Source organism: Schistocerca cancellata, chromosome 2 (genome assembly GCF_023864275.1).
Source record: "Schistocerca cancellata isolate TAMUIC-IGC-003103 chromosome 2, iqSchCanc2.1, whole genome shotgun sequence".
NCBI classification, from domain to species: Eukaryota; Metazoa; Arthropoda; class Insecta; order Orthoptera; family Acrididae; genus Schistocerca; species Schistocerca cancellata.
Window position 1 is genome coordinate 579,165,356 of NC_064627.1, and position 14,694 is coordinate 579,180,049.

Genomic DNA, 14,694 nt, shown 5'->3' on the forward strand with positions numbered 1-14,694 from the left:
CGCCGGAGGTTCCAGTCCTCCCTCCGGCAGGGGTGTGTGTTGTTCTCAGCATACGTTAGTTTAAGTAGCGTGTTAAGTCCAGAGACCGATGACCTCAGCAGTTTATTCCCTTAGGAATTCACACAAACGGGACGCAGAATATCGTTGACGTACCGCTGTGCTGTAAAAGTGCCGCGGATGACAACCAAAGGGGTCCTTCTATGAAAAGAAAGGGCACACAAGACGATCACTCCTGGTTCTCGGGCCGCTAGGCGTGTGCCAGTCAGGCTGACATCTCACCGCTGTCCAGGGCGTGTCCAGACATGTCTTCGACCTGGAATCTCATTGACTGGAGTAGAATCGTCTTCAGTGATGAGTCCCACTTCGAACTCCCCCCGGTGATCAGCGAATCGGGCTCAGTTCAATGCGCGACTCACCACTGAAGACAATTCTACTCCAGTCAATAAAATTCCAGGGCCCTCGAACCAGCTCAGAATAATGGCGATCTAACGGGCAAATTGAGCAGAATTCGGCACGTATTGCTCAGAAAGGCATCCAATAACTATAACGGTCAATTCCAAGTCGAATAACAGCTGGCACTAGTGCCGGAAGTGGACCAACGTGTTATTGACTTACACAAATTGTGAAGTTGAATAAATCGTTCAAATTTTTCTGAAACTGTAACCATTTGTTTGTATGTGCATGTACAACACCTCTACTGATTCCCGTCGCATTTCGGATAATTCCTTCGTGGTACATCGTCTTTCTTGTCTTAGAGCGTGTACAGAACATTCATAAAAAAATATTTTCTGTCTTAATGGCATACGTTTACAGCTACGACCGTATCGCTGTTAGAGTTTTATCATCAGCTGCATGTTACGGTGCAGAAGTGCAGAAAATTATTGAAGAGATGGCTGCAGACGTATCAAGATAGGACTATCTCTTGATTATTTAAACATCAAAATAGGTCTTGCTGCAAAAGTCTCCGATTGGTGTTTACAATATATTTTCACGCAATAATTGTCAGTTGCTGACGCTCCACAGTAATATGGATAGAATGCGAATGTGTATCCACGACCCACGATAAATGTTGTAAGTACATAGTGGTGCTCCTACGTAAGTGCTGTGATCACTACTGGTGAAGATACTTGGTGTGTTTGCTCACCGAGGAGTGTAAATGTCAACATTACCGAACACAACGTCTGACGTTGCCGAGGGAAGCAAATCCAAATATCCTGTTACGTTACAGTTCACTTTGGAGAATGGTACCCGTCTTTTCACATCCGCCTAGCTTGAGAGTTGTTTTGTTGCTAGTCCAAACTGACAATGTTTGAGTGCCGATCGATCGGTTAAAATGGGTACATTGCAGAAAGTTATTTCTTGCAGCAGTTACAATAAAGTGGCAGATGAGACGAAATATCAGTGAAATGCTTTTTCTATTCATGTCCTTACAACATGCGCCAAGAAATCTTAGTGGTACTTGGAAGGACTATTGAGTCTCTAGTGACCCCACATGTCAGACTTTGTAACTAGACAGTCAAAAAGCAGTGGAATTTAAAAATGACGCACGAGATGAAAAGCAAAAGCTATTAATATTGTAACTCATTGTACTTATTGGTAAACGTCATTGCAAAAAATGTGTGAAATAATTTGTGTTGAAAGCAATAGTTAAGAACTAACATTTTATAGGACTTTTTTCTTATAAGAGTGATATTAGAGCAAGTTGGTATCAGGCTGGAACAAAGCTAGTACTTCTTCTTTATTTGTTTCCGTACTCCAAGAGTTGGAATAATCTGTTCCCTTGCATTTGGTGAAAAAATGTTCATGTCAAATACATGAAGCAGAAGTAAGTAATGTTGAATTATTATGTAATTTTTTATGAGCTATCTGCATGCTCAAACTATCTTAAGTTACATTTGGAACGTAGTCCGTTAGTTAAGGAATATGTCTTGTTTACTTTAATAAATGCGCTTTTCATAGCTTCGTAATTGTCATGAGATACTATTCAAATAGTTTGTTCAACTTATTTCTTTTTTGTAGCTCACTAACTAGTTTTTCAGTATTACATCAACAAAGTTAAAATGGGGTTTGTCCACTGAAAACAGATTTAAGAACATAGTTTTACATTATTTCCAGATCTGATATGAAAAAGGTAATTATACAATTAACTGTATTTTTTGTTTGTGACCATAGAAAGATACATTCCATTCTCAAATGACAAAGAATTAATTAAAGTTGATCTCTAGTATATTAACTACAAAATTATTATTGGATTTTTAGTTTTTCACTAAGAAATATTGCCAATGCAGGGAGTATTCTGAGATCCGTAAAATATTTAGTCAGTCACAATGCTTTGATATTATTGGACGGTATGAACATAATTTACTTTTGATTTATATTTGAGTTTGGTGTTTTTCCACAAAGAGAGAAAGAACTACCATCTGTCCGTTACTGGAAGTCGGAAATTGTGTTGTGTTTATAATTCTTGGATTAAATTAATTGTTTTAGGCCTTTGGCACCAAGCTGTAGTTGTAAATAGCCTCACAGTTTCCCCTGCACAGATGTAACTGCATAAGCTAGGTACTGTGCCGGTGATTACTACGACACCTTTGTAAAAATGGATCATGGACCGATGTGTAAGGTCATCAGGCGTGGATCTTTTCTAATTACTAAAACAAAGGTATAAGTGGACCAACCTTCCACTGCGATATTAATATTTTACAAAGATGCTAAATAGTATCTCATTTAGCCTGTTTTTTGAACAAACTAAAATGCTTGCAGACTATTATATGTCAGTCTGGCATTCCAGTTGCTTGTGGTTGTTGTAGCAGGCGGACGCATCTTTTTGTTCTGGCGTTAGATGACATCTTAGCACGTGAAAAGGCAGTTGTCGTTCTTCAAACAAACAAGATGATTTTATGAAAGTTATCTCCAAGAGAGAGCAGAGGCTGACTGGATGTTTAATGACAAGAAAAAGTGACAATAACGAGAGAAGAGGTAAAACTGTAATTAATTTCCACCGAAGTCTGATTTCCTTCATGATGAATAGCAATCCAGATTCCCAGGCAACGGGATCATGAGATATTTGGCGACTGTGATAGGACGCTTGTCTTAAGGGGGATAGGACGTCAAACGGGCCGACTTGGAGCAGGAGAGGCAACACAGGACAGTTTATTTTCTACTGTCTATACTTTTACAAATAAATTCATAAAACTTTGTGAGCATGACCAGGAAGGATTCAGGATTCAGACTCATAGCAGTGGAAGTGCAAAAACATAGCAAAATAATTTTTTTTGAGATATGTAATTTCATGATTTTTTCACTTACTGTTGGGTGCATTTTTTGCTATAGGTACATTTTTCTTCACAAGTAAGAGAGATTCTTTAATGAATTTTGCACAGCATACAAACCATACTTACAGGTGTATGAAAGGCTAGAAATTTCCAAATCTATTAAAAACTGTGGTAAAAATTGAGATAATTAACTACAAAATTTGATTTTTTTCTAAACATAAAGTTTAAAACGTAACAGCTCATTCATTTTTTCATAAATTAAATAGATTCTAGAGTTTCAGACACCTGTAAATATCGTTTGTATGCTGTGCAAAATTCATCGAATAATCTCTCTTACTTATGAAGAAAAGTGTGCCTATAGGAACAAATGCAGCCAAAAGTAAGTGAAAAAATGACGAAATTTCACATGTAAAAAAATTATTTTGTTATGCTTTTGAACTTCCGCTGCTATGAGTGTGAATCCTGAATCCTTCCTGGTCATGCTGACGAAGTTTTATGAATTTACTTGTAAAAGTATAGACAGTGGAAATTAAAATGTCCTGTGGTGCCTCTCCTGCTCCAAGTCGGCCCGTTTGACGTCCTACCCCCCTTAACAGCGATAGTACGGTATTTTCATCCGGACTGTCGTAATTTCTAGAGATTTATCGGCTCCTAGACATATGATTGTAGGCAGTATAGTTTTCTAGGCTACCAGTTTTATCGCAGAAGCACTGATGCGCACAGTGTCGAGTCTAGCAGACTACAGCGCTTTAACACTGCGCCGTATCACGCACGGTAACTGAGGCTGCAGTTAAAACGTGTGAATTCGTGTAACGGCGGGTTCGCAGTGTGGGGAAGAAGATGAGGGGCGAGGACAGGAGAGAGAGGTGAGAGGGGAGCGGGGAGGGCGAGTTGGCGGCGGTCCGGGGCCGACTGCCGGCCTCTGGCACGCGCCACCACCGCGGGACGGCGGCCGGCGTGATTGGCGGCCACTCATTCCGCTAACGACCGGTCCGCCGGCCTCAATGGGGATTTATTGGCGGAACGCGACTCCGCGGTCCGCGCCTTTCTCACGGCTCGCCGAGAATCTGAGCCACCGCTTCCTGTCCGCTCCACCAGCTCCGGAGTGCGGACATTTGCCAGCCGGACATTTGCCACGATTTTACCTGCTCCGAAGGGTTGGGTCCCTTGCCTCCCCCTCCTCCTCCTCGTCCTCCTCCCCATCGGTAATGAGCCTTTCCGCTGGTTTACTTAACATAGAACCAGAATCTCTTTGGATTTTCCGCCACATTTCTAGAGAGAGTTTCGTTGTAAAAACTATTAAATGCTTCTCGCATTGAAATCCGCACCAAATTTTGAGCCTCAGTAAAACTTCGTCAATATTGGAAATTTTGCGTTCGTCTAAATTATACTTGCCTTTTTCGGTGCTCCTGCAGCAGCTTTCTGTCGTATTTTGTGTACCATGGGGGATCAGTTCCATCTCTTATTAATTTTATATATGAAGACAGTAACTGTTCTCGACAGAACAAATACTGTAGATGACCGTGCAGCTTTTCCCTGGAATAAATGATGACTAACTGAAACCCTCAGGTGCCGACAGGTGTTGTTGATATACCTCGATGTGGACAGCTGAAAATGTGAGCCCCGAGTGGGACTCGAACCCGGGATCTCCTCTTTACATGGCAGACGCTCTATCCATCTGAGCCAACGAGAACACAGATGAATAGCGCGACTGCAGGGACTTATCACTTGCACGCCTCCCGTGAGACTCACATTCCACAATTCTACATATGTAATGTACCTTATAGACATTTGCCCATCCACTCATTACTCGCGCACGCTTTGGCGATTCTCGTAAGAGTTTGGGCAACCTGTGCGCATTCGCACAGACGAAGGTCAATGGCTGGGTGGCCATTGTGGATGGGCAAATGTCTATAAGGTACATTACATATGTAGAATTGTGGACAGTTGGGAATGTGAGTCTCACGGGAGGCGTGCAAGGGATAAGTCCCTGCAGTCGCGCTACTCATCTGTGTCCTCGGTGGCTCAGATGGATAGAGCGTCTGCCATGTAAGCAGGATATCCCGGGTTCAAGTCCCGGTCGGGGCACACATTTTCAGCTGTCCACATCGAGGTTTATCAACAACACCTGACGGCAGCTGAGGGTTTCAGTTAGTTATCATTTATTCTTATTAATTTATTTGGTATGATACTATTTCTTTGAACTTAAGCCACATATGGTCTTCACTTACGTAGTTTGGAAGGATTGGAGACTGTCTCTTAGAAAGACGTCAACCGAATTTTTAGTTGCTTTTATAAATGGATACATTTCGCGTTTAGTTTTGGTGAATTTCTTTGTTACGGAATTGAGCCTGGCTACGACTGTGTGTTCACTAATCCCTGTATGTCGTGATGCTCAGGATTATTTGTGGCTAAGGGGTCAAGTGTGTTTTCGTAACCATTTACAATCTGAATGGCCTCGTGAACTAATTCATCAAAATAATTTAAAAAAAGCAATTAGAACAATTACGGAAGTTGTTTCCTATCTACAATAGGGTCTGAAAATGTATTTTTGTCAACATACGCAAGGTAGATTGAAGTCACTGCCGACTATAATTGTATGAGTACGGTACCTATTTGTGATGAGACTCAAGTTTTCTTTGAACTGTTCAGCAACTGTTTTATCTGAGACTGGGGGTCGGTAAAAGGAGCCAGTTACTAATTTATTCTACTTGTCGAATATAACCTCTCCCCATACTAAGTCACAGGAACTAACTGCTTCAATGTCGCTTGTGAGCTGGAACACAAATTACATTATTTTTCCTTAAGTTGTGCTTCTTACAATTACGGCTTTTTCCGCCAAAACCTAGGATGCCTCCTCTGTGACCCTGTAAATACCAGAGCTAAAAAATGTAGAACAACAACGTACGTTAGAAGCATACATTCGCATTCTCTTTACATCGTTCCTTTCTTGTTGCTCCCGTGGCCATGGACTGTTTCTATCGCAATCAATAAGCGTGAAAGGAAGCTACGGTACATACAAAGGAATCTATACTTATACTTGGCAGAACTAATTACGTACTGACATAATCATCGGTATTGCTTTCATTTCCCAAAAGTTATAAATATTTCTATTTTGGAAAAGAAGCTCTGTATTTGGCCAAGATGTCGAAGAAGAAGGTCCCTTACGCACTGGTTGTATCGAGTAAGATGTGGAGACGGCGGTTTGAAAGCGGACAGAAGTAGCACGAGGAACAGCGTCCCTTCTCTGAGGGATCGCTACCTGGCGAAGAGGCAAGTGTGGCAATGTCCGGCGTGGCAAATGTCCGGCGTGGTAAATGTCCGGCATTCTCGGATCCTCCCACAATTCCCGTAACTGCCGCGCTTCAATAGGCAGTTTAGCCAAATGATGGCTTATACTGGGTGACGGAAACTGAAGTCGAAATCCACCAGCTCTAATAAGCTCGACGGACAAAATATTAACCACCCCGTTAAACGGGCGCACTGGTTGCTTTGTGGTCCTGTAGAAATGTATTGTTTAACAGGCGGTTACGTGAAACTTCGCCGCCGACACAAATCGCGATAGTGAATTAGTGTTTATGTGGCAGTCAGTTGTAAGGAATCATCGCAGCAGGATAAGCCAGTGTCGATACGTGATACAAAGACACAATGGTGCTATCGTGTTTGGAGGTGCCCATGTCCACACCGGAAGCAACGTTGCCCAATTTGATGTTGTATCAGAGCGACAACTACTCACATAAAGCTGCGTCTTGAATGGGCCAAACAACGCAGAAACTGGGCTACTCACTGGAGGCTTGTAGTGCAGTCCTACGAGGCGTGCTTTTTCTGCTTCGAAAATGGTACGAGGCGTCCATTGCACCGATGCTCCGTGTGGCGTGTAGCCCCGGGTATGTGGAGGTTATAGTTCAGATAGGACGTAATTGTATGGCGCTTTTGGGTGACTTTTTCGTAACACTACTTATTCACTTTACCGTGCTCAACTAAGATACGTGTTTCAACATTCTCGGTGACTGTTCCCCTTTCTTCTACACCTTCAGGGTGGGAATGCTGGGGACACTGTCTTCCAAGACGACGACACCCATGAGCACACGCTTGTGTGCCGTGTACGGCATTTGGTCTAGGTTAGCAAATGCCGAACTAGGTTGGTGAGAATTCCTTGTCTTGGCGTAGTGGAACCTCTCTGCTTCAGATTCGTTTATCTGGGATAACGAGTGAGCTTTGGGGGAAGAAGAAAGTTGGCAGCAGAGTATGCAACAGTTTGGCCGACGAACCCTGGAGAACGGTACGCTGGTTGTCGTAAGCGGGGAGCGCATCGCAACGCCGCTGTTTGTTTACTGGAGTCTACTCTGGACAGAGTCGTTAGCGACTCGCACGGTGTGTATGGGAGACACAGTGGGTTGCAGTAGGCGGCCTGTCCATAACGTCTCTCTGGAGGTCAGATGCGTGGAGGGAAATGCAGCTGTTCTGTTGACGGAATATTTGCTACAGGAACTGTCTCTCGGAATTATTACTGTCGGTAATTTTTTCCGCTACAGTATTAGATGTGTCATCTATTTCTTGTTATTCATCTTGGTGATTTAAATTGGTGTTCTATGTTGTATAGTTTCAATTTAGAGAGTATACAGCGGTCCAGAAAATATTTGCTAAATGCTATTGTGTGATGAGGATCGTATTATATAAACAATTGGTTCAGGTCCACTTGCTGAAATAGTTATTAACAATCTGCTATTATGCCACGGCAATCGCTAGAATGATTAAAGTTGGTGCCGGCCGCTGTGGTCGAGCGGTTCTAGGCGTTTCAGTCCGGAACCGCGCTGCTGCTAGGGTCGCAGGTTCGAATCCTGCCTCGGGCATGGATGTGTGTGATGTCCTTAGGTTAGTTAGGTTTAAGTAGTTCTAAGTCTAGGGGACTGTTGACCTCAGATGTTAAGTCCCATAGTGCTCAGAGCCATTTGAACCATTTTGATTAAAGTTGAAACAATATCTGTGCTAGTGGATTCAGGGAGATTGTTCTTGGAAATTTATAATACTGAGCATTTTCAAGCGTAAGAGCCGATATTCTATTGTACTGTATTTCTGTGTACCAACATAGATTTTTTTTTTAATTTGTGCAAGTTCCTAAGGTCATCGGTCACTAAGCTTACACACTACTTAATCTAACTTAGACTAACTTACGCTAACGACACCACACACACCCACGCCCGAGGGAGGACTCAAAACTCCGACGGGGGAAGCCCCGCGAGCCGTGGCAGGGCTACCCCGCGCGGCACCAACATAGACTAACGTTGGATTATAATGGACCTGTTAATGATGAATCAGTGGCCAGGACACGACCAGAGTTCCATCTCAAATTACGCATTACTCAGTGACCGTTAACATCTAACTCTATAAATTCTTTTCTAATGTGTGAAACCCATTAATTGCTTACTGACTTGTAGTGGTATCAGTTGCCTCGTAGGTCAGAGTGAGGGAGGAAGTTCTTTACTATCTGCGTGAAGTAACCAACGATGAAATATGTAGTAGGGTAAAGTTTTGGCTGCTTTATTAAAATTTGAGGTTTACTGATTTAATTGAGAGGTTCTTGGTTCCTTTCTAAGGTTGTTTTCAGAACTAAGGTATTGTTTTTAAATATTTACCTCTGAAAGTATTTGTTTCAATATTTAATACAGTTACAGTAGTTCTGGACCGATCTAATGAGAAATTCTGTGCGGCCTTCAGTGACTGAAATTTCGGGCGAATTTGGTGTTTAACAAAAATTTTTCAAAAATTCAAGTGTTATCTGGACTCAGTCAATCGCTCCACCCTTTCCCAGTGCGGCCACTTGTAACACTTGAAGCATACCTTCCTCGTTCAACGAACACTCATGCGCCCCACTGCATGTCTGCTAGCCCACAGGTCACCGTATCGTAATCCACATAAAAAGACTTTGGCGGGTAGTGAGGCAAGAACTGTGCCGACCAATCAGAGGCTGTCCTACGATCCTGCAGTGTGTTTTTTGGGAAGCGGAGGAGCGAAGGGAAAGGGGGGGTGGGGAGAGGACGACTGTGTCGAGCTGAAATTTTGAATCGGTTCTTGAAGCGTACCGAGTCACAGATCAATGTTAAAGCAACCTTTGCAACAGTAGGAAGTGCTGTGTGGGGAACCTATCATATTTTTTACGGATGTAAGTTCCGTCAAAAAACCCTAGAAAGTTTCCGCAATGTGTAAAGTAAATGAACTAATCCAATCTATCCATTCCATCTCCCGCGGATGGATCTGGTATGTAACTAAAGACAGAAAACAGAAATACAGTGTGTCCCAAAAATCTTGCAACAAACTCGGGGATATTGTAGAGGATGCCTTGAGGAACAAATCGAGGACAGAAACCTGTGTCCAGAAACTTCATCCAACGACCCTAGGAGCTGACGCCTGCCACTCGGCCACCCCTTCGGCAGTAAACTTGACTCTGTACGCTGACAGACTGTAGGCGGAACGTCACGCAACGCTTCTTTGTTATTTAGTGGCCGCGACAGATGGCACGATCGCCAGAGGAGAAGATGGAGCTAGCTGGTGCGTGGACAGGCCTTCTCTTCTATTAGTGTGATGCTCTGTTGCCTTGGTGGAAGACGGTTTCGAACATGGGTTTCCATCTGCAGTTTATTTTTCTCCTATACACCGAAAAACATTGGAGATTTTAGAGGGCTCCAGGAGGCAACAGAGCATCGCATTCACAGGAGACAAGGCGTTTCTATACAGCAGCTAGTTCCATCATCTCTACTGATGATTGTGGCAATCATTCGCGGTCGCCGAATAACAAATAACGTTGCGAGGCGTTCGGCCTACGATCCGATAGCGTACAAAGTCACGTTTGCTACTGAAGGGTTGCATACTGGCAGGCGTCGGCGTTTATAACTGCGTCGCTCTGTAACGTCGCTGGATGATGTTTGTGGACACGTGTTCCTATCCTCGATTTGTTCCTCAAGACACCCTCCACAACCCATCGAGTTATTCGCAGTATTTCTGGGACATCCTGTACTAACAAGCACATTTAAAAATTTATTTAATCATGAAGCTGCTACTGTACCAATGTCTGACAGACACAAATATTCAGAAATATGCATAGACATGAACACCTCCTGATATTGAAAAACAATGAAGTGAACAAGCTAGCAAGCGCTAGCGGCATTTCAGTATGATTCTAGCTCTGTTCCTATCTCATATCTATCAAGAATCTCTTGTGCAGCGACTAGTCACTCATGACAAGATTTAGAGTGCGGGTCTCACTTGTTCCCAAAATGGGGTTAAAGATCGAATGTACAGAATTATGGACCAACATTGCAAACGTTACGTATGTTTGCAGGTGGGGATACTCAGCCGCTAAATAATTGTTAAAATACACGGTGAAACCTTCAGCTGTCACTTGTTTTGCACAATTCGCTACTTGTTTCGGTCAGTGACCATTATCAATCTTATCTGGCACAAACGGCAGAAACGTTATATCACAATAAAATAAATCAATGACAGCTGAAGGTTTCACCACGAATTTTATCAATCCCAGACACTCGTCTGTTGCAAAACCGTAGCCTACATTTTTTAAAATTTAGAACTATTCTGCAGCAGGCGACGCCAGACATATTGGTCTATATAACTGCGGCGTTCGCCGAGGAAAATAAGCTTTTACAGAATTATCAACTCAGATTCAAGAAAAAATATCACTCGTGTGAAACGCAGCTTACTTTATTCATACTAGATATCTTCAAGCAGTTTATTCAGATGAACAGGTGGATTCCGTCTTCCTAGTTTTTCTAAAGGCGTTCACTACTACACCATTTCGTCGATTTTTACCCAAGTTAGAATAGTAGTATCCTCGTAGATCGGTCATTGACCGATGAATATTTGTGAAATAAAAGTAATTCCATTGCACTGCACGGCAAATGCTCAATAGAAAAGGAATAAATATTGGATGTTCCCCAAGGAAGCATAATATGATCGGAAATGTTCTCAGTGTACAAAAACAACATATCAGATGGGATGAACAGCACTATACGAGTGTTCGCTGTGGACGTTGCTGTCTACAGGGAAATACCGTCATTGTGCTATCGTAAAGAAATGCCTAAAGACTCGGACAAAATTTCTGCAGATGTAGTGAATGGTAGCGCTCTTTAAACGTGAGTAAAAGCAAGATACTGGCAATAACAATGAGAATGAATTGTAAGCATTCATTTACGAGACCGCTGGTGGACATCAATGCACCTCATCTCGTCTAAGTGTAAGAAGAGATATGAAATGAGGCAATCAGGTGAAATCAGTATGAGAGAAGGTGAATGGAAAACTTTTATTTGTTTGAAGGGGTGTGTAAACCACTGTGCCTCTATAAAGCAAAACTGTATACAACACAAACGTGCCACTAATTCTAGAGTACTGATACAGCGTTTGGAGTCATTGTCAAGTAGGCATGATAGCAGACGTCGAGTCAATTTAGGGACGCGCTGCTAGTAGAGTAACACTCGGTATAGTCATTGAAGAGAAGAAGAAGTTAAATCGAAATCCTTGGAAGAAACACGACGTAGTTCTTCAGAAACTGTGTTTGGTAAAGTTAAAAAATCTGTATTTGAGGAAGACTGTGCGAATGTTATGCTACAACCATCGTATACGCTGTCTGACCAAAGGTATCCGCACACCTATTGGTGGACAGTAATATGGGATGTGTCGCCCTTGGTCTTTATAATGGCTGGTGCTCTGCTGCGGACTCTTTGAGTGAGATGCCTGAATGTCTGTCGAGGAGTGGCGGTCCATTCTTCCTCAGTAGCTGAAACCAGAGAAGGTAATACTTTGCTTTTGTTTATGTTCATCTTATTTTTTCCTTTCAAGACACTGTCCATTCCGTTCAGCTGCTCTTCCAATTCCTTTACCGTCTCTGACAAAATTACAATGCCATCAGCAAACCGTAAAGTTTTTGTTTCTTCGTAGGATCATATAGACAGCCATTTCTCCCTCACTATGTCTGCCGTGAAAGAGGAGAGAACACTGATAGTACTGGATCGTAGTACTCTTTGCCAGACCCTTCAAAGTAGGTAGATGTAGATACAAACTGCCTGCCAGAGTCAGATGCGATTATATCTGTTCACGTCCATGCTCATCGCACAACTTCAGCTTGTAATATACAGGGTGTAACTGGGACCCCGCAGGCACTCGGGACAAACGCTGAAGGAAAAGAAGAAGATGCATCAGTGTGATGGTTGTATTTTTCTCTCGGTCGAACAGTCTTCCCACAAACACGTCGCATAATTTATTACCTGATGTTTCGTGCACTGTCATAACTGAACCACTAAGTGGACTATGCCAGTCAGTAGAAACTATGCCCACACCTGCTGCAACATGTACTTGAAGATACTATTCAACCTTCGAACGTACAACTTGTAAAGCTATGATTATTAGTCTGCAAATGGCGTAAATACTGATGAAATGTTCTTCAGTATACCGTCCTTTGTCATCAATTGAAATATTGGCACTTACCTATTACACCCTGTAAAACGATAAAAAACTATTTAAAAGAGTAAAGCAATCAGACCGGTAACTTTTTAATATTATTTGTGCCAAGATGTGATTCATGCATTCATCTAGCTTCAGTTCTCTTAATACAGCTACATATTTATTGTGATTACGAGCACGTCGACTGCATTTTAAGTGCAGCAGCTGTCCTATATGAAATAACAATCTGCTTTTAATCACCATGTTTTCCGAGTGGGTTATGGTAGTATACTTTCCCATGAACTTTCAATTACTCCCAGTCTCCATCCAGTAGAGTCTTAGTTGAAAATTATGTACAAATCATGTATAGCTTTACACACGCCGATACACAATTGCAATGCAGCTTTCACCATGCGACTGACTTTTCCGTTTGATTGTGTCGGGAGAAACACCTAATGTCAAGTACAATACTAACCCTCAGAACATCCAAATTGGAAGAACCAAAGACAAGATAAGTTTAAATTGTCTGGGATTTGCTGATGACCTTTCTCTCTTGTGCAACAGTATTCAAGAAACCAAACAACAAGTTATATCACTACAGGAAATAGCACAGAAAATTGGTCTTGGAATATCATGTTAACTGACCCACCACTCATAAACAAAATTGCCATAGGAATCCAAGAAATCAAAACTGTAGATACATTTAAATATCTGGGAGAAATCATAACACATAACCTCCATGAAAAGGCAACATGGCATAAAATAATAAACAAATTGACTACAGCACAATATATGACCAAGAACCCGTACAACAAAAAGAGCCTGTCACTAGCAACAAAATTAAAACGCTACAAAATAACCACTCAATCAGAAATAACATACGCAAGTGAAACCATCTTCGAAACTACTAACACTGCACAAACAGACAAAATACTCAAAATAGAGAGAAGAATCGTCAGTATGTGCATCAACACATCGTACCAGAAAGATGGACACTGGAGAGTGGCTACAAAAGAAACAGTCTACAATGAAATGGAACCGGTAATGAGTATAATCAGGAAGAAACGCATTTCATTTTTCGGACATCTAATCAGAACATCAGATAACAGGATCATCCGGAGAATAATGGAAAAATTGTGGAATAGTAAGTGCAACATTAAGTGGATTACAGAAATCAAGGAAGATATGGAAGAGCTACAGATTACCTTGGAAGACCTAAGAAACAAAACAGATAAAATCAGGAAACTCTAGTGGCCGAGAGGTTCTAGGCGCTACAGTCTGGAACCGCGCGACCGCTACGGTCGCAGGTTCGAATCCTGCCTCGGGCATGGATGTGTGTGATGTCCTTAGGTTAGTTAGGTTTAAGTAGTTCAAAGTTCTAGGGGACTGATGACCTCAGCAGTTAAGTCCCATAGTGCTCAGAGCCATTTGAACCATTTTGAACCAGGAAACTCACAGACAAACCAACCAGACTGCAAACGAGAATCAACAAACAGACAATAGGAAGGGTGATTTCCGATGAAGAAAGAAGGATGAGATCCGAAAGAATGAACAAGTACTGGGCTGATAGGAAACAGAAAAATTCTTTGCATAAAGTTGGCTAGAGTGGTCCAATGAATGCCATAAAATGTAATAATAATAATAATAATAATAATAATAATAATAACATGCCCATACTTATGTTAAGCCTATTGAACATCATCAAAATTTGCGATCATGCAAATAAGGTAAGTAAATCTTAGACTTTTACTTTGACTTAAGTACACTCTATGTGAGTCTCGTTTGTAATACAAGATACTTCCAATGGAAGTCAGTGGTCACAGAGAAGAGAAGGAATCCGCAATGTCCGATTGTAGTGAACTTCTGAAGCCTGGTACCGAATTCGAACATCCAATGCTAACACTGCAAAGCGATACGAAATAGAACTAAAGCGTGATATCTGTCGTACGAGAAGAATAGAAGATTCGTTGGG

General features: G+C 42.0%; 1 protein-coding gene and 1 non-coding gene across 2 annotated transcripts in view; one reads left to right on the forward strand and one right to left on the reverse strand.

Moving 5' to 3' along the window:
• LOC126162185 (sodium/potassium-transporting ATPase subunit beta-2-like) overlaps positions 1-14,694 on the reverse strand; it is a 286,361-nt gene that overhangs the window by 252,718 nt on the left and 18,949 nt on the right. The gene's annotated exons all lie outside the window — the stretch shown is intronic.
• Positions 5,287-5,360, forward strand: Trnat-ugu (transfer RNA threonine (anticodon UGU)). The gene has a single exon. It is a non-coding gene; the product is annotated as a tRNA-Thr (tRNA).